Source organism: Mesoplodon bidens, assembly GCF_964165515.1.
Source record: "Mesoplodon bidens genome assembly, chromosome: 1".
In the NCBI taxonomy this organism is placed as follows: Eukaryota; Metazoa; Chordata; class Mammalia; order Artiodactyla; family Ziphiidae; genus Mesoplodon; species Mesoplodon bidens.
In genome coordinates, this window is record NC_138176.1 from 84,877,318 (window position 1) to 84,904,481 (window position 27,164).

A 27,164-nucleotide genomic window follows, 5' to 3' on the forward strand; every position below is an offset into this window, starting at 1 on the left:
AGGAAATGGCATGTAATTAACATGAATGTGTTGGAAATCTAAAGTTAAAAATGCCAGAGATTATCGAGCAAGATGTCCTTTGTTTATGGTTTTGGCTATTTAATTTATTTAATTTTGTCTTTTGTTTTCTTATCCAAATGCCTGCCCATACAAGAATAAGATTATCTGGATGGGAGATGTGATAAACCTAAACCCTATGATTAAATTGTCTGGGGTTTTAACCAAACAACCATAGATCCCTATATGATAAATAATTTATATTGATTATTTTTATCACTAACTAATAAAAGTGCACACAAAGGTATTCTCATGATGTATTCAGTCTGTTCTTCTAGGTTTCTTGAGGGTTAAGAGCAAGATTTTTATTTCCAATGCAATTTATAAGTATATTATAAATGTATTCTGTCCTTCCTGTCACTGCCTCATCATGTATTGTCTGAACCTGTGCTGTCCAATATGGTAGTCACCAGCCATGTGTGGTTATTGAACACTTGAATTGTGGCTAGTTTGAACTGAGATGCACTATAAATATAAAATACACACCAGAGTGCAAAGACTTAGGATGAAAAGAGGATGTGAACTATATCATTAATAATTTTTTATATTGATTACATGTTGAAAGGATATTTTATATATATTGGAATAAATATATATTAAAATTTATTTCACTGTTTCTTTTTAACATGGGCACTAGAAAATTTAAAGTTACACGTATGGCCTACATTTCTGTTTCATATTATATTTCTATTGGCCAGCGCTGGGCTGGACTTTTCCAAATGCCTTCTTACTTTATCTATCCATTATTTATCTATCTATCTACCTACTTTACCTATTATTATTATTATTATTATTTTTTTTTTGCGGTACGCGGGCCTCTCACTGTTGTGGCCTCTCCCGTTTTGGAGCACAGGCTCCGGACACGCAGGTCCAGCGGCCATGGCTCACAGGCCCAGCCACTCCGCGGCATGTGGGATTCTCCCAGACCAGGGCACGAACCCGTGTCCCCTGCATCAGCAGGCGGACTCTCAACCACTGCGCCACCAGGGAAGCCCCTGAAATTTTACTTTTTTTTAATTTCAGAGATCTAAATGTTAACTTTATCTCATTTTTAACACATTAGCTAGCAGCTAAGACAAAAAGAAAGGAACCAAAGGGAAAAAGAGGCCAGGACAGATATTGCCTAGACATCACCTTTATATGAAGAGAAGGTGCAATGCTTTGTAATGAATTATGGGTAGTTGGGAACTTAAAAAAGATCAAGGAGTATGTGATGTAAATAACTTTAAAATATATTTTAAAAAATTTGGGCTTCCCTGGTGGCGCAGTGGTTGAGAGTCCGCCTGGAGATGCAGGGGACGTGGGTTCGTGCCCTGGTCCGGGAGGATCCCACATGCCGCGGAGCGGCTGGGCCCGTGAGCCATGGCCGCTGGGCCTGCACGTCCGTAGCCTGTGCTCCGAAACGGGAGAGGCCACAACAGTGAGAGGCCCGCGTACCACAAAAAAAAAAAAAAAAAAAAGGCAATCTGAGGCATATTGAAAATTTTAGCAGTTTGTTTGAGCATTTGTAAATTCCGGTTCGGCAGTGCCAAACCAGAAGTGGTTAGAAGCACCCTCTCCAACAGGGCCAGGGGAAAGACAAATAGAGAAGGTGCAGAAGCAAAGTAAGGTAATTATTGATTGGCTATAACTTAAAGCCTAACTGGCTATTTGTGATTGCTTGTCCTTAGCATTTTGATTTTGTAACCTTGAGGCTTAGGTTTTGGTTTGCTTAGGTTGGTGACCATGGCATTAGGGCCACCTCAGTCTAATGGCCTCCTTGTTTAATTAATTTAACACTATCTATCTATTCCTCTATTTATCCATCTAATCTTGTTATTTTCTGTCTTACCTCTCTTTGTTCCCTTGTCCACATGGGTACAAAAGACATATTTTTAAACACAAATCTGATCCAGTCTTTTTTGTAATAAAAAGCCTTTGCTAGCTTCTGTCATCTGCAGTGGAAAGTCCATACTTCATCTGGGGAATACACGAACATTTCATCCTCTCTCTGCCTATCCAGCCTCAGATCTCGGATCTCAAGTGACTCTCTCCCTTGCACTTCACACTCGTACAGTACTGAGCTGTGTTCTGATTCCCAAGTCATTTCACACTTTTCTTTTGCCTTTGCATATGTTTTCCCCTTTGTTTTGAATACTTTTCCCCTTTCTGATCTTTTGGGTGAAATTTTGTTTATTTTCCACAATCCAATTCGGACATCGCCTCCTCTAGGGAGGCTTCCCAGCATCGTTCATCTCTTCCTCTTTTGCAATACTTCAGTTCTTTATACACACTTTCATTATTGCTTTGCCACATGTATAACTTGTTTTTCTCTCTGTTACCCCTACTCATGAGTATATAGAGGACATGACTGTATCTTATTCATTTCTGTACTGATACTAAAAAACAGCAATTGAGTAAACAAAACAAAACAATACCTGCCCTCAAGGAGATACACTCTCTTACAGTAAATATAATACCAGGTATAAGATATGCCCTAAGAGAGAGGGATCAATGTCTATCAGTGGGTCAGAGAAGAAATCAATGAACTCTAACTGAAATTTGAAAGAAGATATAATGAGGTAGGGAAAGTTTGACTGACAGACTGACAAAAGGTCTCCGGAAGGTGGTCTGATCTTTGTAAATCTCACATAGTCCAGGGCCTGACCCTCAATTATCCAAAATCTAAAACAGTCTTGTCATTGTTCAAGCGGTAACCCAGTCTGGGGATACTGATTCATGCTCTTAAACACCAAGAAGACGGAGGGTAAGCTAGAATTCTGATTTCTTCCTTTAGAAAGAGGTAAAAACACATTGACAAGGAGCCTGAATACTTGCATCTTCTGTTTAATACTGTATCTTCCCTTAAAAACCACATTATTATGTCAAGCTGGCTTTGTGTGTGGAATCAGAACAAAGAGTGTGAGTTGAAAGATACAATTGTGGGTGCCTGCTGCACTCACCTCCACAATTGCATGCACCTGGTATTGTGCAGCTCAAGCCCTTCATCTGGATACCTTCTCCTCTGGGCAGTACTTCGTTGGGCACCGTTTGCCTCCTACTCTTGTCGAATTTCTATTTCTGAACAGCCCATTCAGAAAGACATGCTCTTTCTTTCCATATGCTTATTCCTTCCATTAGGATGCTCTGGTCTGTTTTCAGTCCATTTATCTAAAGTAACTTTGAAAATTCCTATTCTCATCTGTTGCTGATGATCTTAGAGTTCTCTCTCAGAGGCAGCCCCCTTTCCCTTATTCCCAGGATCTTAGATGTCCCAGATTCCTGCCACTATGCATTTCGCTTTGGGGGAGGAGGGAAAGAATTTAGGAAGAAGAGGAAAGCTTCCTGGAAGAGATAGTATTAGGATTCTGAGAGAGTGTGGGGTGGGGTGGAGGTGTTGGCATGAAGCTATAAAAGCACACAATTCTGCTTACTGGATTTTGGAGTCATCTAGGATTTGGTCAACTGCCCATGCTTGCTAAACACATTTTTCAGAAAGTATATATCAGCTAATTGGGGGAAATTACAAGGCCCTGAACTTGGCCTTAAATATATATAGATTTTTAATACCCACACTTCACTAGCTTGGTCATATTCTAAACTTTGCTGCCTTTGTGCTGTTCAAAAGTATGCATTTAGCAGGGTGCTCACAGATGAAGCATTCACTGTTTGTATTGTTATGACTGCTAAGAAGTGAAGGGTGTTTTGAAGGCATAACATGCCTTTTTGGTGATCCAACAAAAGAAAATTATGTTATCTTGTATATTTTATATATTATCCTATCTGTTTGGAGATGAGAAAATTATTCAAGAAAACATAGAGATTCAAATCCTTGCTTCTTAGTAGCCAGAGGACTTTAGTAAACAAAAGTTTAAGCAAACGATCAAGCTTATATGTCTATGAACTGCTATCCTGTTTTAAATATCTTAATGTTTTAGTGCCTGCTTCAAAATTTACATCTTACAGAGAAAGCAACTTGGGAATTGGAGTCAGGATCCTTAAGGTCTGCATTAGTCCCAGCTGTGTCACTGGCTGTGTAACCTTGACCAGAAATCTTAACCACTTTGGTCTCAATTATTCTCTGTATAAAAAGCAGAGGATAGGCTGTGTTAAATTTCTTCAATCTCTCACTACTCTGGGAGTAAAATGGGTAAAATCCTGAGATTTTAAATTTTTGTTTCCTCCCTTCCTCCCTCTCTCCTTCCTTCATTTCTTTCCTTCTAACTTGTAGCAGAGTGTGAGGAAGACAGATTCTGGTTGAATGATAAGTTCAGTGAAATGCTGGCCACTTCCTGACAATGTGATCCTGGGCAAGCCACTTACTCTCTCAGAGACTTAGTTTCTTCTGTAAAATAGACTTAATAGTCCTTGCCTCTCGGGGTTGTTGTGAGGGTTAGAAATAGAGTATGTATGGCAAATGGTTTAGCTGTGGTTATTGTTATTACTAATTTACATGTCCGGATAGTAAGGAAATTAAACAAGTTTCCTGTTTTGGGGAAGATACAATTTAGAAGTGGAGATAATGTGTTTTCTAATAATTAAAATAAAAGTTAAATAGTGCCAGAAGAGAAATTCAAAGTCATTTTTAATGAGTTCACAGACTGCAGATACTCCTGCCTGGAAGGTAAAGTGGGATGATCAGGGGGAGGGCTCCATGAAGGAAGAGCAGGCATTTGGTCTGGGTTCTGAAGGAAAAATCAGATTTGAAAACAAGATGGACATTCTGGGAAACACAAGGTAGATTCTAAACACAGAGAAGAATTTCCTTCTAATCTACTACTATCTTCAAGCTTTTGCACTGTTGCCTGGTATTTTTAAAAGATTTTGAAATAGAGATATTAAATTCCACCATGTTCTGGCCTAAGAAGTTATTTTTCCTTCGAAGGATCTGGCAAGGGAAAAGTTAAAGAGCTTCAGAGAATGGCCTATTAACAGAAAGGAGCTCCAGAATCTGGGTCCACCTGGAGGAAAAGCCAGTCTCCTTTAATAAGCAAATGGGAGAGCATGGCCACAATGTGACAAGAGCCATCCCATTATCACTCCATCAATCTTTCCTTCCAGGTAGCAAGGTTTAGTGACTTAATGAAGTGATAAGGAGCAAGAAACTGACACATACAGAGGCTGAGTCTAGAAGTAGGGGATGTCAGAGGTCATTCTCATTTTAATCTTTCTTTGCTTTTAATGTCAAAGACCTTGCTCAAAGGTGAGAACCCCAGAGTTAGGATTAATACCGAGTTATCTCCACTCTCCTTTTGGCATGTCTGAGAAAAGGAAGACTTCTTGATGACTGTCATATAAAATAGGAGACTGCAGAAGACACACACACACACACACACACACACATATGTAATGAAACCCCCAGGGATGGCCAACCTTAATAAAATAGCACGAACTCATAGCTGCTCACATTACACAAGGTTCCCTTCTCAGCCCTGCAGTGTGGTGCTGAAATGCTGTTTAAAAATTTTTGCTCCTGCCTTCATACCATGGCCATATTTTGGAGCCTATGACCTCATCACTGTCTGAGTTGCCAGGGCTAGATGCCACGAGAAAGGGGAAGGGAGGAGGAAAGGAGGGAGAGGAAGCAAAAGTTCAGCAAGTTGAACTTAATAAAATATTTAATTCCGGCTTTAGAATTCAATTATATCATTTGCACAGAGGGTCTGTGTCTTCTTGTTCTTTTTCCCTTCTCCTCTCTTTCCCTCCCTTCCTTCTCTCTCAATGCTGCTGAGACATAAATCTAGAAAATCTCTAAGCACCAAAATTCTGAAGTCATTCACTGGGGCACAAGTCTGTTAGGTCTAAGGTTTGAAACGAGTGGAATGAAGTGGAATTTTCTTGAGCTCTCCATTGTAGAATATTTTTCCTCACTGGTTTTCTTTCTACCCTCACACTTTCCTCTCAAGAGGTCAAAAGTCACTCCCACAAAGGTCACTCCCATTTCATAACCACCATTTTTTCTCCTTGACTTTGTGCCCTATAGGGGGTGTCATTAACGTGTATCTAATGTGATGCATGCCCCTTGAAATTGTGCACCATCCTGCCCCTTCCATGTACAGCTAAAGGAAGAATGGATCAATTGACAGGAAAAAAAAAAGGAAAAGAAAAAGAAAAACCACTTCACCTCAAAATCTTAGAACACAGTCTTTTATAGATAAAACACAAGCACATTTATATATACTCATGTTTTGATACTGGTTGGTAGATTAAGGACAGATACCGAAATAAAAACAGCTCTTTAGTGTTTTCCTTAGCTAGATACTCATTTTTCACTGAAGAATTAGGCAAGTGGCTAATCTTTCATGTCCATAAATCCCACAGATTATTTAATATTCTACAGTGGAATTTTGAGTAAATCAGGACAACTTTTATTTACACAAAGTTTAGATTCACAGGTTACTTGAATCCAGTATACCTTAGAACCAGAATATTAAAAATACAAAAATTTGGAAAAAAGCCATGATGCCTTTTTAAATTTAGTTTTTAATCTTTATCAAAGTTACATGTACCTAGTTTAAAGAGTGAAATATCTCGAAAGGATGTGATGAAAAACCATCAAGTCTAGATTTCCCAAAGGCAACATTTTTACCTTTGGTTATTTTCCTTCTTATTTATAAAATACACACTTATTGTGCTGTTTCTTTATTTTTTTAGTTGTAAACATTATCCTTTTGCTCACCACTATGGAAAATGAAGATCATAGCTCTGTTATCCCTACCTACTCCCTGCCTCAAGCTCACATAATTCCCTTTGCCCCTACTCCATCCTACCGATATAACTGTATCATATTTTGAGTGAATCGATATCCAGTGCTTATATTATGAAGTTAAGCCATATAGTATGCTATGAGTACTTTTTCCTTTCTTTCACAACCTTTTTCTCCTTAGAATTAACAGCCATCATTTCTTTTCAGTTTTCTAAGTATTTATCATTAATTCATCCCCAAACTCTCTGCATCTAAGTAATCCTCCTGATATTTTAAAACGTATTAGGAACTCTATTGAAATTGTCTGTTTTGGAGACATCCTTCCTACAGTCTTCTGACCTGTTCTAATTTGGAATGGTAGCTCTCTTTGCCAGGTATACACCTAATTCCTGGAGTCTCCCTTAATCATACTGGAGATTCCCTTTCCTTTCTCTTGAGTCAATTCCCTATTTCCTAGACCCCATGTCTCCCTTTTTCTTCTTTTTCTTCCTCATTTTCATGGCACTCTTCTTCCAATTGCTTCCTAAGAAAGGGTGATGAGAGCTAAGTTTTTGAGATCTAGTATATTTGATATTATCTTTATTCTATGCTCAAACTTGATTGGTAATTTATCTAGGTATAACATCTAGGCTGGAAATATTTTCCTCAGAATTGTGAAGGTATTAGTCTGTATTTTAGTTTCCAGTGTTGTTGTGAAGTCCAAAGCAACTCTGATTTTTTTTGATCCCTTGTATGTAACTTTTTCTCTTGGAAACATAAGATTTTCTTGTGAAATTTCAAATGATGTGCCTTGGTTTGGGCGTATTTTCATCTGTTGCATGGGTCCTTTTAATCTAGAAAACTTGTACTTCAATAATGGGAAATTTTCTTGAATTACTTATTTGATGATTTCTTTCATTCTTGATTTCTCATTCTGAAATTTCTATTATTTATACATCGGACTATTAGTATCCATTGTGTAACTTAGCTTTTTTCTTCTATTTTCATCTGTCTTGCTATTTAAACCTGCTAGGTTCTAGGACACTCTAGAAAATTTCTTCAACATTATCTTACAAATTCTCTACTAAGCTATTCATTTCTGCTGAGATATTTTTAATTGCCAGGAGTCTTTCTCATTCTTTTCTGTACCATCCTGTTTCTGTTCCATGAATTTCATATCACTCTGGAGCTATTAGTGATAAGTTTTTTGATGTTTTCCTCTCCCAGCATAATTTCCATGTTTGCTTTTTGCTTGTTTTGGTCTCTTTTATAATAGAGGCTTTCCCTTAGATTAGAAGACCAATTTCTTGCTACCTGTTTACTGTAGGTGAGCAGGTGGGGCCGTTTCTTGGTGAAGCTCTAATATCTAATTAACTAGCTAATCAGAATCTCCTAATCTTCTTCTAGAAGGGTATAAAGTCCAGCTGCCAGAGTTCTGGGAGCCTGGACGGGAGCGTGGCTGGGGGCGGGGTTTGTCTTAAGATCTAGAAGTTAGGAACTTCCCTGGTGGCGCAGTGGTAAAGAATCTGCACACCAATGCAGGGAACACGGGTCGAGTCCTGGTCCAGGATGATCCCACATTCTGTGCAGCAACTAAGCCCGTGCACCACAACTACTGAGTCTGTGCTCTAGAGCCCGCGAGTCACAACTACTGAGCCCTTGTGCCGCAACTACTGAAGCCCGCACGCCTAGAGCCCGTGCTCCACAATAAGAGAAGCCACCGCAATGAGAAGCCTGCGCACCGCAATGAAGAGTAGACCCCGCTCGCCACAACTAGAGAAAGCCCGCACACAGCAATGAAGACCCAGCGCAGCCAAAAAAAAGATCTACAAGTTAATCTTTCACATAAGCCTCTATTTTCCCTATGGTACACCCACCCTCAGCTGTGCCTGCTGTACTGCAGGGTGAATAAAGGACATTTGCTTGGCTTGGGGAATAGGAAAATGGTATTGGGAGGTTCTCATGTCTTTTTTTTTTAACTAGCCTTGCTGTTTTCATCCCTACCCTCATCCTTACTTCAAGAGGGAACTGTTTCCATAAATTCCTGAGTCTTTAGGGAATTCTACAGAGCAAATTATGTTGCTTCTTGGCTTTCTCGATTTCTGACTTAGAAGTCAGTGTTCCCAGGTCTGCCAGTTTGTAGATCTATTAAAAATTACTTTTCTTTATAACCAAGGCAAGTTTTAAAATGGAAAATAAATATCTACCTTTGGAAAACAATATGGGCAGATAACATTGCTGAGAATAACCAAATAATTGTTTTGAAATAACATTAACACCAAGCTAGTCTAGGAACACAGATCCACTTGGAGCATTCAGTAACTATAACTATTATGTTCTACAAAGAGTATAAATTGTTTGATAGCAAAAAAAAAAAAAAAAAAAAGCATTGGTCCACTGTGTATCTATGGAGGGAAGCTGGGTTGACTGAGCTTTTAGCCAGAGGCTCTGGGGCACCAGAAAGGCAAAGATGTCGTCTTCCTTAGCAAGAAGAAGATCTGAGCTGAGGGGAAGGGGAAGCAGCAACCCACCCAGGCCACACTCACCCTGACACTATCAGCAGTAAACAATACAAAACTTAAAGTTAAGGGCTTCCTTCATGGTGCAGTGTTTGGGAGTCCGCCTGTCAATGCAGGGGACACAGGTTCGAGTCCTGGTCTGGGAAGATCCCACATGCCGTGGAGCAACTAAGCCCGAGCACCACAACTACTGAGTCTGTGCTCTTGAGCCCGCGAGCCACAACTATTGAAGCCCGTGCGCCTAGAGCCCGTGCTCCGCAACAAGAGAAGCCACCACAATGAGAAGCCTGCGCACCGCAACGAAGAGTAGCCCCCGCTCTCTGCAACAAGAGAAATCCTGCGCGCAGCAAAAAAGACCCAACTTAGCCATAAATAAATAAATAACTCAAAAAACAAAAAACAACTTCTTAAAGTTAAGACAACATGAAGGTGTGAAAGTTGATGTCCTAACCATTGCCTTTTTTTATACTTTATAATATATGAAGACAAAAGATTCTGATGAAGAAGTTGTTCAAGATGGAGTCAGAGTGTTCATCAAGAAGGTAGCACAATGAATACTCTTAGGAGCAGAAGTGGACTACATAGGTCTTTTACTAGAATACAAATTATCCAGTAAATTTGTGTGCAATGACCCAAATATCACAGAAATTTCTGGCTGTGAAGAAAGTTTTAATATCTGAAATTCCAGGACTATTTCTTTGGCTATAAGCTCTAGGAATGCTCATGGAAGCCTTAGGATATACTAAGAGAAATAATATGACTGCCCAGTTCTTAGGCAATCTTACAAGGAAAATAAAGGAATGTGTTTTGGGAAAAAATATGACCACCTCAAAATCTGACATACTTATTCTATCAAAAAATGTCAATATCGGGCTTCCCTGGTGGCGCAGTGGTTGAGAGTCCGCCTGCCGATGCAGGGGACACGGGTTCGTGCACCGGTCCGGGAGGATCCCACATGCCGTGGAGCGGCTGGGCCCGTGGGCCATGGCCACTGAGCCTGCGCGTCCAGAGCCTGTGCTCCGCAACAGGAGAGGCCACAACAGTGAGAGGCCCGCGTACCGCAAAAAAAAAAAAAAAAGTCAATATCAAAGGAGAAACTAATAAATTAAAGACCTACTGAGCATCACTAATATCTGTATATAAAACAATAAACTGAATTTTAGGTAATCCCCCCAAAATAAGATTGTTGTTTATTTTTAAATTTTCTTTTTTTTTTAAACAAATTTAATAAGTTATACATATACATATGTTCCCATATCCCCTCCCTTTTGCGTCTCCCTCCCACCCTCCCTATCCCACCCCTCCAGGCAGTCACAAAGCACCAAGCTGATCTCCCTGTTCTATGCGGCTGCTTCCCACTATCTATCTACCTTACGTTTGGTACTCTATATATGTCCATGCCTCTCTTTCGCTTTGTCACAGCTTACCCTTCCCCCTCCCCATATCCTCAAGTCCATTCTCAAGTAGGTCTGTGTCTTTATTCCTGTCTTACCCCTATGTTCTTCATGACATTTTTTTTCTTAAATTCCATATATATGTGTCAGCATACAGTATTTGTCTTTCTCTTTCTGACTTACTTCACTCTGTATGACAGACTCTAGGTCCATCCACCTCATTACAAATAGCTCAATTTCATTTCTTTTTATGGCTGAGTAATATTCCATTGTATATATGTGCCACATCTTCTTTATCCATTCACCCGATGATGGACACTTAGGTTGTTTCTATCTCCGGGCTATTGTAAATAGGGCTGCTATGAACATTTTGGTACATGACTCTTTTTGAATTACGGTTTTCTCAGGGTATATGCCCAGGAGTGGGATTGCTGGGTCATATGGTAGTTCTATTTGTAGTTTTTTAAGGAACCTCCATACCATTCTCCATAGTGGCTGTACCAATTCACATTCCCACCAGCAGTGCAAGAGTGTTCCCTTTTTTCCACACCCTCTCCAGCATTTATTGTTTCTAGATTTTTTGATGATGGCCATTCTGACTGGTGTGAGATGATATCTCATTGTAGTTTTGATTTGCATTTCTCTAATGATTAAAGATGTTGAGCATCCTTTCATGTGTTTGTTGGCAATCTGTATATCTTCTTTGGAGAAATGTCTATTTAGGTCTTCTGCCCATTTTTGGATTGGGTTGTTTTTTTGTTATTGAGCTGCATGAGCTGCTTATAAATTTTGGAGATTAATCCTTTGTCAGTTGCTTCATTTGTAAATATTTTCTCCCATTCTGAGGGTTGTCTTTTCATCTTGTTTATGGCTTCCTTTGCTGTGCAAAAGCTTTTAAGTCTCATTAGGTCCCATTTGTTTATTTTTGTCTTTATTTCCATTTCTCTAGGTGGTGGGTCAAAAAGGATCTTTCTGTGATTTATGTCATAGAGTGTTCTGCCTATGTTTTCCTCTAAGAGTTTGATAGTGTCTGGCCTTACATTTAGGTCTTTAACGCATTTTGAGTTTATATTTGCGTATGGTGTTAGGGAGTGTTCTAATTTCATTCTTTAGCCAGGACATAGAAGCAACCTAAGTGTTCATCTACAGATGAATGGATAAAGAAGATGTGGCACATATATATAATGGAATATTACTCAGCCATAAAAAGAAACAAAATTGAGTTATTTGTAGTGAGGTGGATGGACCTAGAGTCTGTCATACAGAGTGAAGTAAGTCAGAAAGAGAAAAACAAATACCGCATGCTAAGACATATATATGGAATCTAAAAAAGAATAAATAAATGGTCATGAAGAACCTAGGGGCAAGACGGGAATAAAGACGCAGACCTACTAGAGAATGGACTTGAGGACACGGGGAGGGGGAAGGGTACGCTGAGACAAAGTGAGAGAGTGGCATGGACGTATACACACTACCAAATGTAAAATAGATAGCTAGTGGGAAGCAGCCGCATAGCACAGGGAGATCAGCTCCGTGCTTTGTGACCACCTAGAAGGGTGGGATAGGGAGGGTGGGAAGGAGTGAGACACAAGAGGGAAGAGATATGGGGATATATGTATATGTATAGCTGATTCACTTTGTTATAAAGCAGAAACTAACACACCATTGTAAAGCAATTATACTCCAATAAAGATGTTAAAAAAAAAAAGAACACATGCTAAGCCTCGGGCTCTAGACCTCTTACTTTCATTTTCACTAGTTGCTTTGTTCTTAGCCAGCTTGCTTTGTTCTAAGTCTGTAGTCTTTCAGCAAGTCAAGGGCCAGGCTGAAATCCCAGAGCAAATTTCTCCAAGGCCAAAGAAGGAAATGTTCTACAGTCTTTGGAATCCAATAACCAAGAACATTAGGTTATCTTATTTGGATGCTAATATATTGGATGTTACACATTTTTCACGAAAATTAGACATTTTATGGATTAGCTGTGTATCTTCATTACATCACATTCTCTAACAAAGGTTAAAGGTGCATGGATAGGTCCATGTTTTAAGTAGACGCTACATTTTTTGTAAAATATAAGGTTTTTCAAAGCAAAGTCAAAGGGAATACCACCATAGAGGCTCTGGTGTTATAAATTTTACTTAAGATGCTGTATATCTTATGATTTCTTGAGGAGATGGCTAATATCTAAGGGAATTATCTAGAGCTGTACCAGAAACATGGGGGAAAAACCTGGAACCTCTTTGTATAGAAACTACCAGGTACTATTCTATATTCATTTTCCCCAGATGGCAAATGGTTATCTAGAAATGACCATGATGGGGGGTTTCCCATTGTGCTTTTGGTTGGATTGGCCAGAAAAGCCACAGAGCCTCAGGCCAAGGACCAAGTGGAGCTTTGTTTTCTTGCTTGTGTGCTGAAATGTATTACCACCTGGCAAGGAGGTAATACATTAGGTGTGGAAAATACATTAGGTGTGGAAAGCTGAAGCCAGGATTTTCAAAATTCTGGCTCTGAGGCAAACCCCAAACAACAAAGGGAAGCTATTTGTTTGGAAAGCCCAGTGTCTGGGAATGTCAGAGCTAAAAGGTCAATTGTAGAGTTATCAGGAAGTTCAATTAATACCTTATTAACATGGTTCCTCTTAAAGGAACCATGAGAGAGACAGAGACAGAGACAGAAAGAGACAGAGAGAAAGGAGAAAAAGAAGGGAGGGAGGGAAAGAAAAGGGAATAGCAGCATAGAGTGGGAGTTAAAATTCACTCCAGGTTAAAAACCACTTACTAGTTCAACCACCTAAGCCTCTGTTTTCTGAAACATTAAATGGGAATAATAATACCCACCTAGGTTACAGGGTTATTCTAAGAATTCATTGACTTAATCTCTGTAAATGACTTAGTGCAGTGTCTGGAACCTGTCAAGTGTGCTCAGTAAAAGCTAACCATTGTCACTGCTATTTTAAAGATTGTTGTTTATTGTTAAATTTTCTTTATAATACTTGTAATATTTTATTTTGTAACAGATACATCTGCTCCATTATGTTAATAGCTTTTCCATTTAGCTATGAGAGCTAGGGTAATCTGCTGTAGCCAGAGTATTACAACACACAGACACTGTTTCCCTAATTACCATGTCTTTCAATCTACATTTATTATCTACCAAGCTTTCCGTTACTGTATGCTTATAACAATTTTTGTGGCCACCTACATTAGTTCATATTTCTTCTGGTCCCCTTAATATCTTGCCTTATTGCTTCACCATTTTAATGTTTTTTAATTGCATTTGTGGGCTTCTAAGGCTAATAGACATCACATTAGGAAGTGCATTTGGCTTTTTGTACCAGGTAGAAAGATGTCATGTCTACTGTCAAGTGGCTCATAGACATTTCTCTTCACACACATGCATGCACACACACACACACACACACACAAAGAGATAAGGAGGACCCAGAAAATTCCTAAAACAAACCAAAAACCCAAAGGTATATGATAAGGCACACGTCTATTTTATTGGGTTGGCCAAAAGGTTCGTTCAGTTCTTTCCATAAGATGGCTCTACTAGTGCTTAGTTGTCTTAACTTATTTGAAACAATTTTGTTAGACTGTATTGTGACAGCTGTCGTATCGGTGTGCATTAAAAAAAACTTATCAAAATTGGCGAACTTTTGTGTAGCCATTTTAATATTGAAGATGGAAGAAAAAAAGCAACATTTTCGGCATATTATGCTTTATTATTTCAAGAAAGGTAAAACCGCAACTGAAACGCAAATAAAGACTTGTGCAGTGTATGGAGAAGGTGTCAAAAGTAGTTTGCGAAGTTTCATGCTCGAGATTTCTCACTGGACGATGCTCCACGGTCAGGTAGACCAGTTGAGGTTGACAGCAATCAAATCGAGATATTAATTAAGAACAGTCAATGTTATACCACGTGAGAGATAGCCGACATACTCAAAATATCCAGTCAAGCACTGAAAATCATTTGCACCAGCTCGGTTATGTTCATCACTTTGATGTTTGGGTTCCACATAAGTTAAGCGAAAAAAACCTTCTTGACCATATTTCCGCATGTGATTCTGTACTTAAGTGTAACAAAAACGTTCCATTTTTAAAACAAATTGTGATGGGCGATGAAAAGCGGGTGCTTTACAATAATGTGGGACGGAAGAGATTGTAGGGCAAGTGAAATGAACCACCATCAACCACACCAAATGCCGGTCTTCATCCAAAGAAGGTGATGTTGTGTATATTGTGGGATTGCAAGAGAGTCCTTTATTATGAACTCCTTCCGGAAAATCAAATGATTAATTCCAACAAGTACTGCTCCCAATTAAACCAATTGAAAGAAGCACTCAGCGAAAAGCATCTGGAATTAGTCAACAGAAAACGCATACTCTTCCATCAGGATACCGCAAGACCACATGTTTCTTTGATGAGCAGGCAAGAACTGTTACAGCTTGGCTGGGATGTTCTGATTCATCCGCCGTATTAACCAGACACTGCACCTTTGGATTTCTGTTTATTTCAGTCTTTACAAAATTCTCTTAATGGAAAAAATTTCAATTCCCTGAAAGACTGTAAAAGGCACCTAGAACAGTTCTTTGTTCAAAAAGATAAATTTTGGGAAGATGGAATTATGAAGTTGCCTGAAAAATGGCAGAAGGTAGTGGAACAAAACAGTGAATATATTGTTCAATAAAGCTCTGTGAAAATGAAAAATGTGTCTTTTATTTTACTTAAAAACAGAAGGAAATTTTTGGCCAATCCAATACTAGTAACTTTATTTTTTCCACACACACAGCATTTTATTTTTACAAGAGATAAATAAACTGACATCAAGGATTGTAAATGGATGACCACAACAAAAGCAACAATGATTGCATTCACCAAACACAAAACACACTCATACTACGTCATAATATTGACATTCAGTCCAGTAATCCTGCACTGTAACAGCTCCTTTACTTTGCAGTGAAAATTGATTTGTATATTTTTTGCCTCTGAGTCCTTGTGGAATTTTTTTCTTTTCAAACAGAAAGCCACAAAAATTATAATCATCCTCATCAGTTCACTCAGTCCCATGTAATTAATTTTTTTAATCTTGATCTTTTGTTAGCACTTTTATGAATTCATCAGTTTTCCATTGGAGTTCTGAAAATGCTTATTCATTCAGTTCAGCAGTATAGTCAGTTACCAGAAACCTGTACTTGTCAGAGTCTTTTCCATGAATTCCTTGAAGATGAAACCCTTTTATAGGAATATATTTGCAAAAGCATCAGAGTACACCCAGAACTGTGTGTAAATGACAAAAGACTTAAAAATGACCACGGTTAAAGATTTGACGAAAGTTCATAATAATGCAATTGACAAGGAAATTTAGTTATTTCTGAGATATACATTTTAAAGTAATAATTAGAATTATGACTTATAACATTATACCAGAACATATAAGAATTTTAGAAATTTCATATAATGTCTGAAACATTTATATTAACATATTTCCATACAAATAACCCAAAGAAAGTTTAGTATTAGTTGTTTTTGTTTGTTTATTTTATACTGCAGGTTCTTATTAGTTATCCATTTTATACACATCAGTGTATACATGTCAATCCCAATCGCCCAATTCATCCCACACACACCCCAACTGCCGCTTTCCCCCCTTGGTGTCCATATGTTTGTTCTCTACATCTGTGTCTCAACTTCTGCCCTGCAAACCGCCTCATCTGTACCACTTTTCTAGGTTCCACATATATGTGTTAATATACGATATTTGTTTTTCTCTTTCTGACTTACTTCACTCTGTATGACAGTCTCTAGATTCATCCACGTCTCTACAAATGACCCAGTTTCGTTCCTTTTTATGGCTGAGTAATATTCCATTGTATATATGTATCACATCTTCTTTATCCATTCTTCTGTTGATGAGCATTTAGGTTGCTTCCATGACCTGGCTATTGTAAATAGTGCTGCAGTGAACATTGGGGTGCATGTGTCTTTTAGAATTATGGTTTTCTCTGGGTATATGCCCAGTATGTGATTGCTGGATCATATGATAATTCTATTTTTAGTTTTTTAAGGAATCTCCATACTGTTCTCCATAGTGGCTGTATCAATTTACATTCCCACCAACAGTGCAAGAAGGTTTCCTTTTCTCCACACCCTCTCCAGCATTTGTTGTTTGTAGATTTTCTGATGATGCCCATTCTAACTGGTGTGAGGTGATACCTCATTGTAGTTCTGATTTGCATTTCTCTCATAATTAGTGATGTTCAGCAGCTTTTCATGTGCTTCTTGGCCATCTGTATGTCTTCTTTGGAGAAGTGTCTATTTAGGTCTTCTGCCCATTTTTGGATTGGGTTGTTTGTTTCTTTAATATTGAGCTGCATGAGCTGTTTATATATTTTGGAGATTAATCCTTTCTCCGTTAATTTGTTTGCAAATATTTTCTCCCATTCTGAGGGTTGTCTTTTCGTCTTGTTTATGGGTTCCTTTGCTGTGCAAAAGCTTTTACGTTTCATTAGGTCCCATTTGTTTATTTTTGTTTTTATTTCCACTACTCTAGGAGGTGGATCAAAAGAGATCTTGCTGTGATTCATGTCAAAGAGTGTTCTTCCTATGTTTTCCTCTAAGAGTTTTATAGTGTCCGGTCTTACATTTAGGTCTCTAATCCATTTTGAGTTTATTTTTGTATGTGGTGTTAGGGAGTGTTCTAATTTCATTCTTTTAGATGTAGCTGTCCAGTTTTCCCAGCACCACTTATTGAAGAGACTGTCTTTTCTCCATTGTATATCCTTGCCTCCTTTGTCATAGATTAGTTGACCATAGGTGCGTGGGTTTATCTCTGAGCTTTCTATCCTGTTCCATTGATCTGTATTTCTGTTTTTGTGCCAGTACCATATTGTCTTGATTACTGTAGCTTTGTATTATAGCTGAAGTAAGGGAGTCTGATTCCTCCAGCTCCGTTGTTTGCCCTAAAGACTGCTTTGGCTATTTGGGGTCTTTTGTGTCTCCATACAAATTTTAAGATTTTTTGTTTTAGTTCCATAAAAAATGCCATTGGTAATTTGATAGGGATTGCATTGACTCTGTAGATTGCTTTGGATAGTATAGTCATTTTCACAATATTGATTCTTCCAATCCGAAAACACAGTATATATCTCCATCTGTTGGTATTATCTTTAATTTCTTTCATCAGTGTCTTAGAGTTTTCTGCATACAGGTCTTTTGTCTCCCTAGGTAGGTTTATTCTTAGGTATTTTATTCTTTTTGTTGCAATGGTAAATGGGAGTGTTTCCTTAATTTCTCTTTCAGATTTTTCATCATTAGTGTATAGGAATGCAAGAGATTTCTGTGCATTAATTTTGTATCCTGCAACTTTATCAAATTCATTGATTAGTTCTAGTAGTTTTCTGGTGGCATCTTAGGATTCTCTATGTATAGAGAATGTCATCTTCAAACACTGACAGTTTTACTTCTTCTTTTCCAATTTGTATTCCTTTTACTTCTTTTTCTTCTCTGATTGCCATGGTTAGGACTTCCAAAACTATGCTGAGGAACCTCCATACTGTTCTCCATAGTGGCTGTATCAATTTACATTCCCAAAATTTTCAAAACTATGTTGGACTTCCAAAACTATGTTGAATAATAGTGGAGAGATTGGACATTCTTGTTTTGTTCCTGATCTTAGAGGAAATGCTTTCCGTTTTTCACCATTGAGAATGATGTTTGCTGTGGGTTTGTCATATTTGGCCTTTATTATGTGGACATAGGTTCCCTCTATGCCCACTTTCTGGAGAGTTTTTATTATAAATGGGTGTTGAATTTTGTCAAAAGCTTTTTCTGCATCTATTGAGATGATCATATGGTTCTTATTCTTCATTTTGTTAATATGGTATATCACATTGATTGATTTGTGTATATTGAAGAATCCTTGCATCCCTGGGATAAATCCCACTTGATCATAGTGTATGACCCTTTTAATGTGTTGTTAGATTCTGTTTGCTAGTATTTTGTTGAGGATTTTTGCATCTATATTCATCAGTGATATTGGTCTGTAATTTTCTTTTTTTGTAGTATCTTTGTCTGGTTTTGGTATCAGGGTGATGGTGGCCTCATAGAATGAGTTTGGGAGTGTTCCTTCCTCTGCAATTTCTTGGAAGAGTTTGAGAAGGATGGGTGTTAGCTCTTCTCTAAATATTTGATTAAAATTCACCTGTGAAGCCGTCTGGTCCTGGACTTTTGTTCACTGAAAGAATTTAATCAGTTTCAATTTCATTACTTGTGACTGGTCTCTTCATATTCTCTATATCCTTCTGGTTCAGTCTTGGAAAGTTATACCTTTCTAAGAATTTGTCCACTTCTTCCATGTTGTCCATTTTATTGGCATAGAGTTGCCTTTAGTAGTCTCTTAGGATGCTTTGTCTTTCTGTGGTGTCCGTTGTAACTTCTCCTTTTTCATTTCTAATTTTATTGATTTGAGCCCTCTCCCTCTTTTTCTTGGTGAGTCTGGCTAATGGTGTATCAATTTTGTTTATCTTCTCAAAGAACCAGGTTTTAGTTTTATTGATCTTTGCTATTGTTTTCTTTGTTTGTATTTCATTTATTTCTGCTCTGATCTTTATGATTTCTTTCTGCTCTGATCTTTATGATTTCTTTCCTTCTGCTAACTTTGGGCTTTGTTTTTCTTTCTCTAGTTCCTTTAGGTGTAAGGTTAGATTGTTTGAGATTTTCCTTGTTTCTTGAGGTAGGTTTGTATTGCTATAAACTTCCCTCTTAGAACTGCTTTTGCTTCATCCCATAGATTTTGGATCATCATGTTTCCATTGTTATTTGTCTCTAGGTGGTTTCTGATTTCCTCTTTGATTTCTTCAGTGATCTCTTAGTTATTTAGTAATGTATTGTTTAGCCTCCATGTGTTTGTGTTTTTTACAGTGTATGTATGGGTCTTGTTTTTGTATCCATTCAGCAAGCCTGTGTCTTTTGGTTGGAGCATTTAACCCATTCATGTTTAAGGTAATTATCAATATGTATGTTCCTATTACCATTTTCTTAATTGTTTTAGGTTTGTTTTTGTAGGTCCTTTTCTTCTCTTGTGTTTCCCACTTAGAGAAGTTCCTTTAGCATTTGTTGTAGAGCTGGTTTGGTGGTGATGAATTCTTAGCTTTTGCTTGTCTGTAAAGCTTTTGATTTCTCCATCGAATCTGAATGAGATCCTTGCTGGGTAGAGTAATCTTGGTTGTAGGTTATTGCCTTTCATCACTTTAAATATGTCATGTCACTCCCTTCTGGCTTGTAGAGTTTCTGCTGAGAAATCAGCTGTTAACCTTATGGGAGTTCCCTTGTATGTTATTTGTTGTTTTTCCCTTGCTGCTTTCAATAATTTTTCTTTGTCTTTAATTTTTGCCAATTTGATTACTATGTGTCTCGGTGTGTTTCTCCTTGGGTTTATCCTGTATGGGACTCTGTGCTTCCTGGACTTGGGTGGCTATTTCCTTTCCCATGTTAGGGAAGTTTTCGACTATAATCTCTTCAAATATTTTCTCAGGTCCTTTCTGTCTCTCTTCTCCTTCTGGGACCCCTATAATGCGAATGTTGTCGCATTTAATGTTGTCCCAGAGGTCTCTTAGGCTGTCTTCATTTCTTTTCATTCTTTTTTCTTTATTCTGTTCTGCAGCAGTGAATTCCACCATTCTGTCTTCCAGGTAACTTATCTGTTCTTCTGCCTCTGTTATTCTGCTATTGATTCCTTCTAGTGTAGTTTTCATTTCAGTTATTGTATTGTTCATCTCTGTTTGTTTGTTCTTTAATTCTTTTAGGTCTTTGTTAAACATTTTTTGCATCTTCTTGATCTTTGCCTCCATTCTTTTTCTGAGGTCCTGGATCATCTTCATTATCATTATTCTGAATTCTTTTTCTGGAAGGTTGCCTGTCTCCACTTCATTTAGTTGTTTTTCTGGGGTTTTATCCTGTTCCTTCATCTGGTACATAGCCCTCTGCCTTTTCATCTTGTCTATCTTTCTGTGAATGTGGTTTTTGTTCCACAGGTTACAGGAATGTAGTTCTTGCTTATGCTGTCTGCCCTCTGGTGGATCTAGTAACATTTTTTTAAATGGAGGGCATGGGGTGAAAAGGGTCATAGTAAAATGTTAAAAAACTGAAAGTAATACCATTTTATCTGAGAGGTTGGCTTTTAAATTATTGAACAACAGATAATGAATAAAGAACTTAGATTTATATATAAGCCCTATATGACATAAGCCAGAATCTAGATTTCATAATATGTTCATCGTTTTCTTAGCAAATAATTACACTCTTCGGAATCAAATCCACAATTCAGTTTGGACTCTATAAAGCACAGCACAGTATTGTACTCATCACCAGTGTCAGGCTCCCTGTGGCCTGGGTCCTCTTCACGTTCCTATCTTAGCTCTTAATGCAGGAGTGTCAATTCATATTTCCTCCAATGATATTTTCCTATTTTAATATGGATTTCAATTTTTTAAACACTGATTTTTGGGAACAGACAGAACATCTGGCTTATACACTTACATGCTAATAACATCATCTTATACTTTTGCTGTGTATATTTTGTTTCAAGGACTATAGACATGTCAAATATAAGTGTGTTAATAAAGGAATCTGTGAGAATGGATCTTAAATGTCGGCTCAAGCATAAGAAACCTCTTTTCACACCATTGTAAATGACACGTAGATTGAGTCCATCAACTATAATTGTAGTCCATGGAGAATTTGTAAGAGACATCATTATGAGAGAAAGAGGTGGGGGGGCTAGAGATTGAAAGGGAGAAGGATGAGGGGAAGGGGAGGAGAGGATAGAGGAAAGGGAGAGATGGGAGAGGAAGGACAGACAAATAAATGAAAGAAATGGGTGACTAAATTTTGCAGCAGATAATGCAACAGCTTTCCACTTCTGAGAGCTTTGCTCAGGAACTCTGCCATAATAATCTTCATATGTTTCAGAGTACAGTACCTTGCATATACTACATGCTTAATACATAATTTGTTGTTGGATTAAATCAATCCTCATGGGTTTAGTGCCCCTCTCACTCTGGATCCTGATGATTCTCTGTAGTTATCAAGGCATGTCATATAACCAGCCTTTTAAGATTTAGGTTCAATTGCCAAGTTCTTCCTGGTCTCCAGAGTTAGCCTGGGGAAGGCAAGCCCAGAGCAGTACCCGCTCCTGGAGACAGTACTTGGTGAATGGTTGAATGCCTTCAAAACTGAGGCTTTTTATTTCTCTCTAAAGCAAACTCTGAATGAAAGCAAGTCTTAACAAATACAAATGTGATCAAACAGTAACAGAGATATTTTGTTACTATGAAAGATAGTGCCAAATCATTTCATTTGAAAAAAGTAGTGATTTGATATTTTCATCCAAATCCAAATTGTTTCATGGGAAGAGGAGGAGACAATATTGCTTAAATTTTCTTTTACAAACAATTTGTAAAAGCAGTAAAGTCCTTGTCTGAAGAAATTAATGTGGTTTATTTTTTCCTTTAAAAGTATAATTTATAGAGGATGTTGTGTAGTGTGCTTGAGTTATACCAAGTGCTTTTATACTGAACTTCAACTCATTAAAATACGTAAATATATTTAGCTGCCATTTGACTATTCCATTTCCTTCAAATATTAGAAGATGCCATATTATGCTCAACTAATTTAATTAATGTGGAGATAATTTTTCCTATAAAACAAGGCTTGATAATTCCATTTCTTTGCTTCAGGTTTATGTAATAATAGAGAGGAAATGGAAATTTCATCATATTTAGTTTCAAATGAAAATCAAGAACAAATGGGAATTCCTTGTCTTCAGCATGTTAAATTTTATGAACAGCTAGAGAATAAAAGTTATATTGATAGTTGAAGTAAATCAAAATTTGAATGTGTTGTTATATTTGCATTATACATTTAGCACAAGTACTGTCAAATGGTACTTGGAGTTTTTATATGGCTGCAGGCTACATAGAGTAGTTCTGAAGAGCTAGTTAGTTGCCTGCATGATCTGCTTAAGGATAAAATCTGGATTATAATTTTCCCCATAAGTGGCCTTTAGCAGCATTCTAGCTTATATTATATTCACCACTTCTAATCCAGAAAGTCTTGACTTTGGATCATGTTTGTTTCAGAAACATAAAAATTATATAGTTAAAATAAAAGGATGTGCAAAAAAAACCCACTTAAAATAATGATCATAAACTCATCTTCTAGTCTCCTTGAAAAGTATGGTTATTTGAAGCTCAAAAGAGTTAATAACATAATCACTTGGAAGAAAGTCATTCAATGAAGATCTGCCTTTTCATCTCACAGACACACACACACACACACACACACACACACACACACACACACAGAAAAATGGTTGGCCCCTAATGTATTTCCCTGAAGTATTCTATAGAAAATAATACCAGGTTGTGTCAAAGAACAGGCCTCAGGGTTCCCTGGGAAGTTTGTTAAAAATGCAGATACACGGGTCCCAGCTCCCAAGATTTGGTTTTTGTGGAAGATAAGGGAATAAAAACTGGATTTCTGCATTTTGAAAGTCCTCTCCATAGAGTCTGATGTTCCCAAAGGTTATAAACCACTGTCCTAGAAGGCCATCACTGGTTGACAAGCCTTTAGAACAGCACAGTCTTGAACCCTAATGTGTATATGAATCACCAGGGGATCTTAAAATGCAGACTGTGGTTCACCTGGGTTGGGGGCTGGGATTCTGTGGTTCTAACACGTCCCCAGGTGGTTCCAATGCTGCTTTTCTGTAAACCTCACTTTGAATAGCAAAGATGGGAGTTTTCTAGCCATTTTGTAGGTGAGCTAACAGGCATTTGTTTTGAAGTGCTCTACAAGAAACTGCGGTATTAATAGGAGGCAGCAATGCATCGTGAAAAGATAGTTCATCCAACAAGCACTGACTGAGAATTTGATGCATGCTAGGTTCTTAGGCCTTTGTGTTTCTGACTTCCCTTGACCTTTCCTCGTGAGGCTAACATTTATGTGTCCTTTAGAAAATCTTCCCTCCTCCAGTAATCCTTGGCTGTGACGCTGCTGTGTGCTCCCCCTGCATATTGGGTTAACTTTAATCATAGCAGTTGTCATATTGGGTTACACTTATCTATTTTCTTATCCATCTTAGAATATAAAGCTCTTGAGGGCAATACTCATGATTGTACTTCAGACCTCAGAACTCTGTCCATGAAAGACAATCAGTGAATATGTAGGATTATTACTTAACTAATTAATTAAATAAGGTAACATAAGCAAAGCCTCAAGCTCCAACTCTATTTCCTTTGTAAATTCAACACTGACCTCCAGCAAGGTAAAAAGTGAGAGTAGCTGAGGGTTCTTGCCTGCCTCTGGAAGGCTCTCCTTGGCTGGCTCTGACCCAGAATTTTTTGGCAAGGTGATGACATTCATGTAGGCTCTCCTTAATCAGAAATAAATAGGAAAAGAATTGGTCAGTCCCAGCAAGGAGCATGACTGGTTTTAAAATGCATCAACAGAACACTTACATGGACACAGAGGGCACTTGGCATGACCCTGATTTCCCTTCCTGAAGTACGGGATTTGGCAATCCACTTCCATAGCCTACCCAGCTCACATGGAGCTTCCAAGGCAGACGGAACACATAGGAACTGCAACAGCACCTGTGGTAGTGCCTCAGCTCCAGCGCCTCACACTGCTTCTGCTCATGTACTTATCTCCATAAAGTACAACCAAACCCACATAAAGTTTTATGTTTTACTGGTTGCCTGTGACCTTACCTCTCATGGGGCCAGGGGACTGATGGTGAAATGGAGTGATTCACAGGAGCAGCTGCAGAGCTGCTTATTGAGTCATGGTGTGGCCATCCCCTTTGCTGAGGAAAACTCAGTTATCTCTGATGTCTAGTATTCATTAGGACCAATTCTCTTCCACAAATACACTGGGAATTTCCCATTAATCATATGATACTTTTGTAGTAATATTAAACCTAAAAGAGATTACAAAGAAAGAATACATAGAAAATAGTAGGCTTGGGAGCAACTATTGGCCCATTGCTGAGGGAAGTTGCAACAGTCTTTACTCATATTGACATTTATTTAGCACATATTTATTGCACGCCTATATATGCAATACATACATTGGGTTAGAAGAGATACAAAGATCTTTGTATTTCAGTCACAGCTCTCAATGAATTTCAACTAGCCAGTAGTTTGGAAACTGAATGGAAGCTATTTTTGACAGGAATAAAGACGCAGACTTAGAGAATGGACTTGAGGACACGGGGAGTGGGAAGGGTAAGCTGGGACAAAGTGAGAGAGTGGCATGGACAAATATACACTACCAAACGTAAAATAGATAGCTAGTGGGAAGCAGCCGCATAGCACAGGGAGATCAGCTCGGTGCTTTGTGACCACCTAGAGGGGTGGGATAAAGAGAGTGGGAGGGAGACGCAAGAGAGAGGAGATATGGGGATATATGTATATGTATAGCTGATTCACTGTGTTATAAAGCAGAAACTAACACACCATTGTAAAGCAATTATACTCCAATAAATGTTAAAAAAAAAAAAAGCACCCTTGACACTCTAGCCCAGTTAAGATTTTATTCTGCCCTTTGTTCTCCTCTCTTCTGAGAATGTACTTGGAATCTGGGCTGAAATTGCTTGCTTCTCCATTTCCTCAGATCACCAGGGTGATATTTTATCTGAATTCATGGTTGTGGCATGCTCTCTTAGCACATGCTTTTAAAAGGTATCACTTCCTGGCTTCTGTCAGCCTTTCTTCCCTAGGCTGGACCTTACTCTTGTTTGTCTCTGAATTGCCTTTGATGAAATTTCCTCTTCTCAAACTCAGATACCCAAGAGGGCAAAGATGCGTACCACGTATCCCTGTCCCTTTAGTTGAGTAGTTCTCAAAGTGTAGTCTGCAGACCTCTAGGGGTCTCTTAGATGCTTTCAGGGGATCTGTGAGATCTAAATGATTTTCATAATGGTACTAAGACATTGTTTGTCTTTTTTCACTCTGTTGACATTTGCACTGATGGTGTAAAAGCAAAGGTGGATGACACCTTAGCATTTGAGGCAGTGACACCTACCTGTACTAGAAGTCGTTGTATTAATCACTGTCACCATTTGATTTAAGAAACAAGATGCTGGTTTCATGTAAGAATGTCCTTGGTAAAGCAGTAAAAGTTTGTATTTTATTAAATCTTGAGCACACATCTTTTTAATATTCTGCGTGACAAAATGAGGATACATGTAAAGCACTTTGAATGTTTGTCTTGAGGAAGCACTTGCATAATTTTTGAATTGCAAACTAAACTAGTCATTTTTTTCATGGAACATCATTTTTACTTAAAGAATGACTGACAGACAAACTATGGTTATTTAGACTTGGGTATTCAGCAGACATCTTCTGGAAAATGAGCAAAGTGAGCCTGTCACTTCAAGGAAAACAACTGACAGTATTCGAGCTTTCAAGGGAAAATTAGAAAGTTGCACCTGCCACCATGAATTTGACAGCTTCCCAATACTTAAAGACTTCTCTGTTGAGATCATTGATGATATTGAGGTGTGATTTTGTATACTGTATGATTAAATGTGTCAACGTTTGGAAGATCTGCATAACTCAGTGAAACAATATTTTCTAAATGACTAGTGCGTGATGTAACAGAATCATGATGGGCTAAAGATCTATCCAAAGTGCAAAACAGACTAGAGAATTTTAATATAATGAAGTATGAAAAGTTCATTGCTATGGTATCAGATTCCACATTGCAGTTTGAGAAATTGCCACTTACTGAGCTTGATGTAGTATCAAGGAATATCCAAAATTATCTGAAAAGGCTATTAAAATACCCTTCCCTTTTCTAACTGTTTATCTGTGTGAAGCTAGATCTTCTTCATACACTTCAATCAACACAATGTAACACAACAGAATGAATGCAGAAGCACGTATGAGAATTCAGCTGTCTTCTACTAAGCTCAGACATTAAAGTGATTTACAGAAATAGAAAACCATGTCACTATTCTCATCAAATTATCTTAGTGTTAGAAAACATGATTACTTTTCATAAAACATTTGTGTTAACATACTGTTATTTTATTTTTAAATTAATTAACAAAAGATTTAAATATCTTTTAATTTCTAACATGGTGAATACCAATAGATAGAACCCACAAGAACAAAATATTTTTTAAGTACTCAGTTATTTTTGAGAGTGTAAATGGGTCCTAAGACCAAAACGTTTGAGAATTGCTGCTTTAGGTCACACACTTTTATATACTAATGATTGACTAAATGAAGTTCCAGTTAACTAAAACTTTGGAGGAGGTTATTTAAATTGGCCCTTCCCTGAAAGGGCATAGTCCTTGATTAACATTCCCAGCCCCTGCATGAGCATATCTAGAGCTAGGGAAAAACAGATACATTTTTCTGGGTACATGAGACATATACAGTGTCTGAAATGAAACAATTTCAGTAAAAACACCAACACAAGCAAAGTATTAAGGACCTCAGATTATGAATTCTAA

At 37.9% G+C, this 27,164-nt stretch overlaps 1 protein-coding gene and 1 long non-coding RNA gene across 4 annotated transcripts in view; one reads left to right on the forward strand and one right to left on the reverse strand.

Moving 5' to 3' along the window:
- Nucleotides 1–27,164, forward strand: part of SYNPO2 (synaptopodin 2) — a 170,029-nt gene that overhangs the window by 94,478 nt on the left and 48,387 nt on the right. The window lies entirely within an intron of this gene.
- Nucleotides 1–27,164, reverse strand: part of LOC308613801 — a 195,788-nt gene that overhangs the window by 3,675 nt on the left and 164,949 nt on the right. The gene's annotated exons all lie outside the window — the stretch shown is intronic.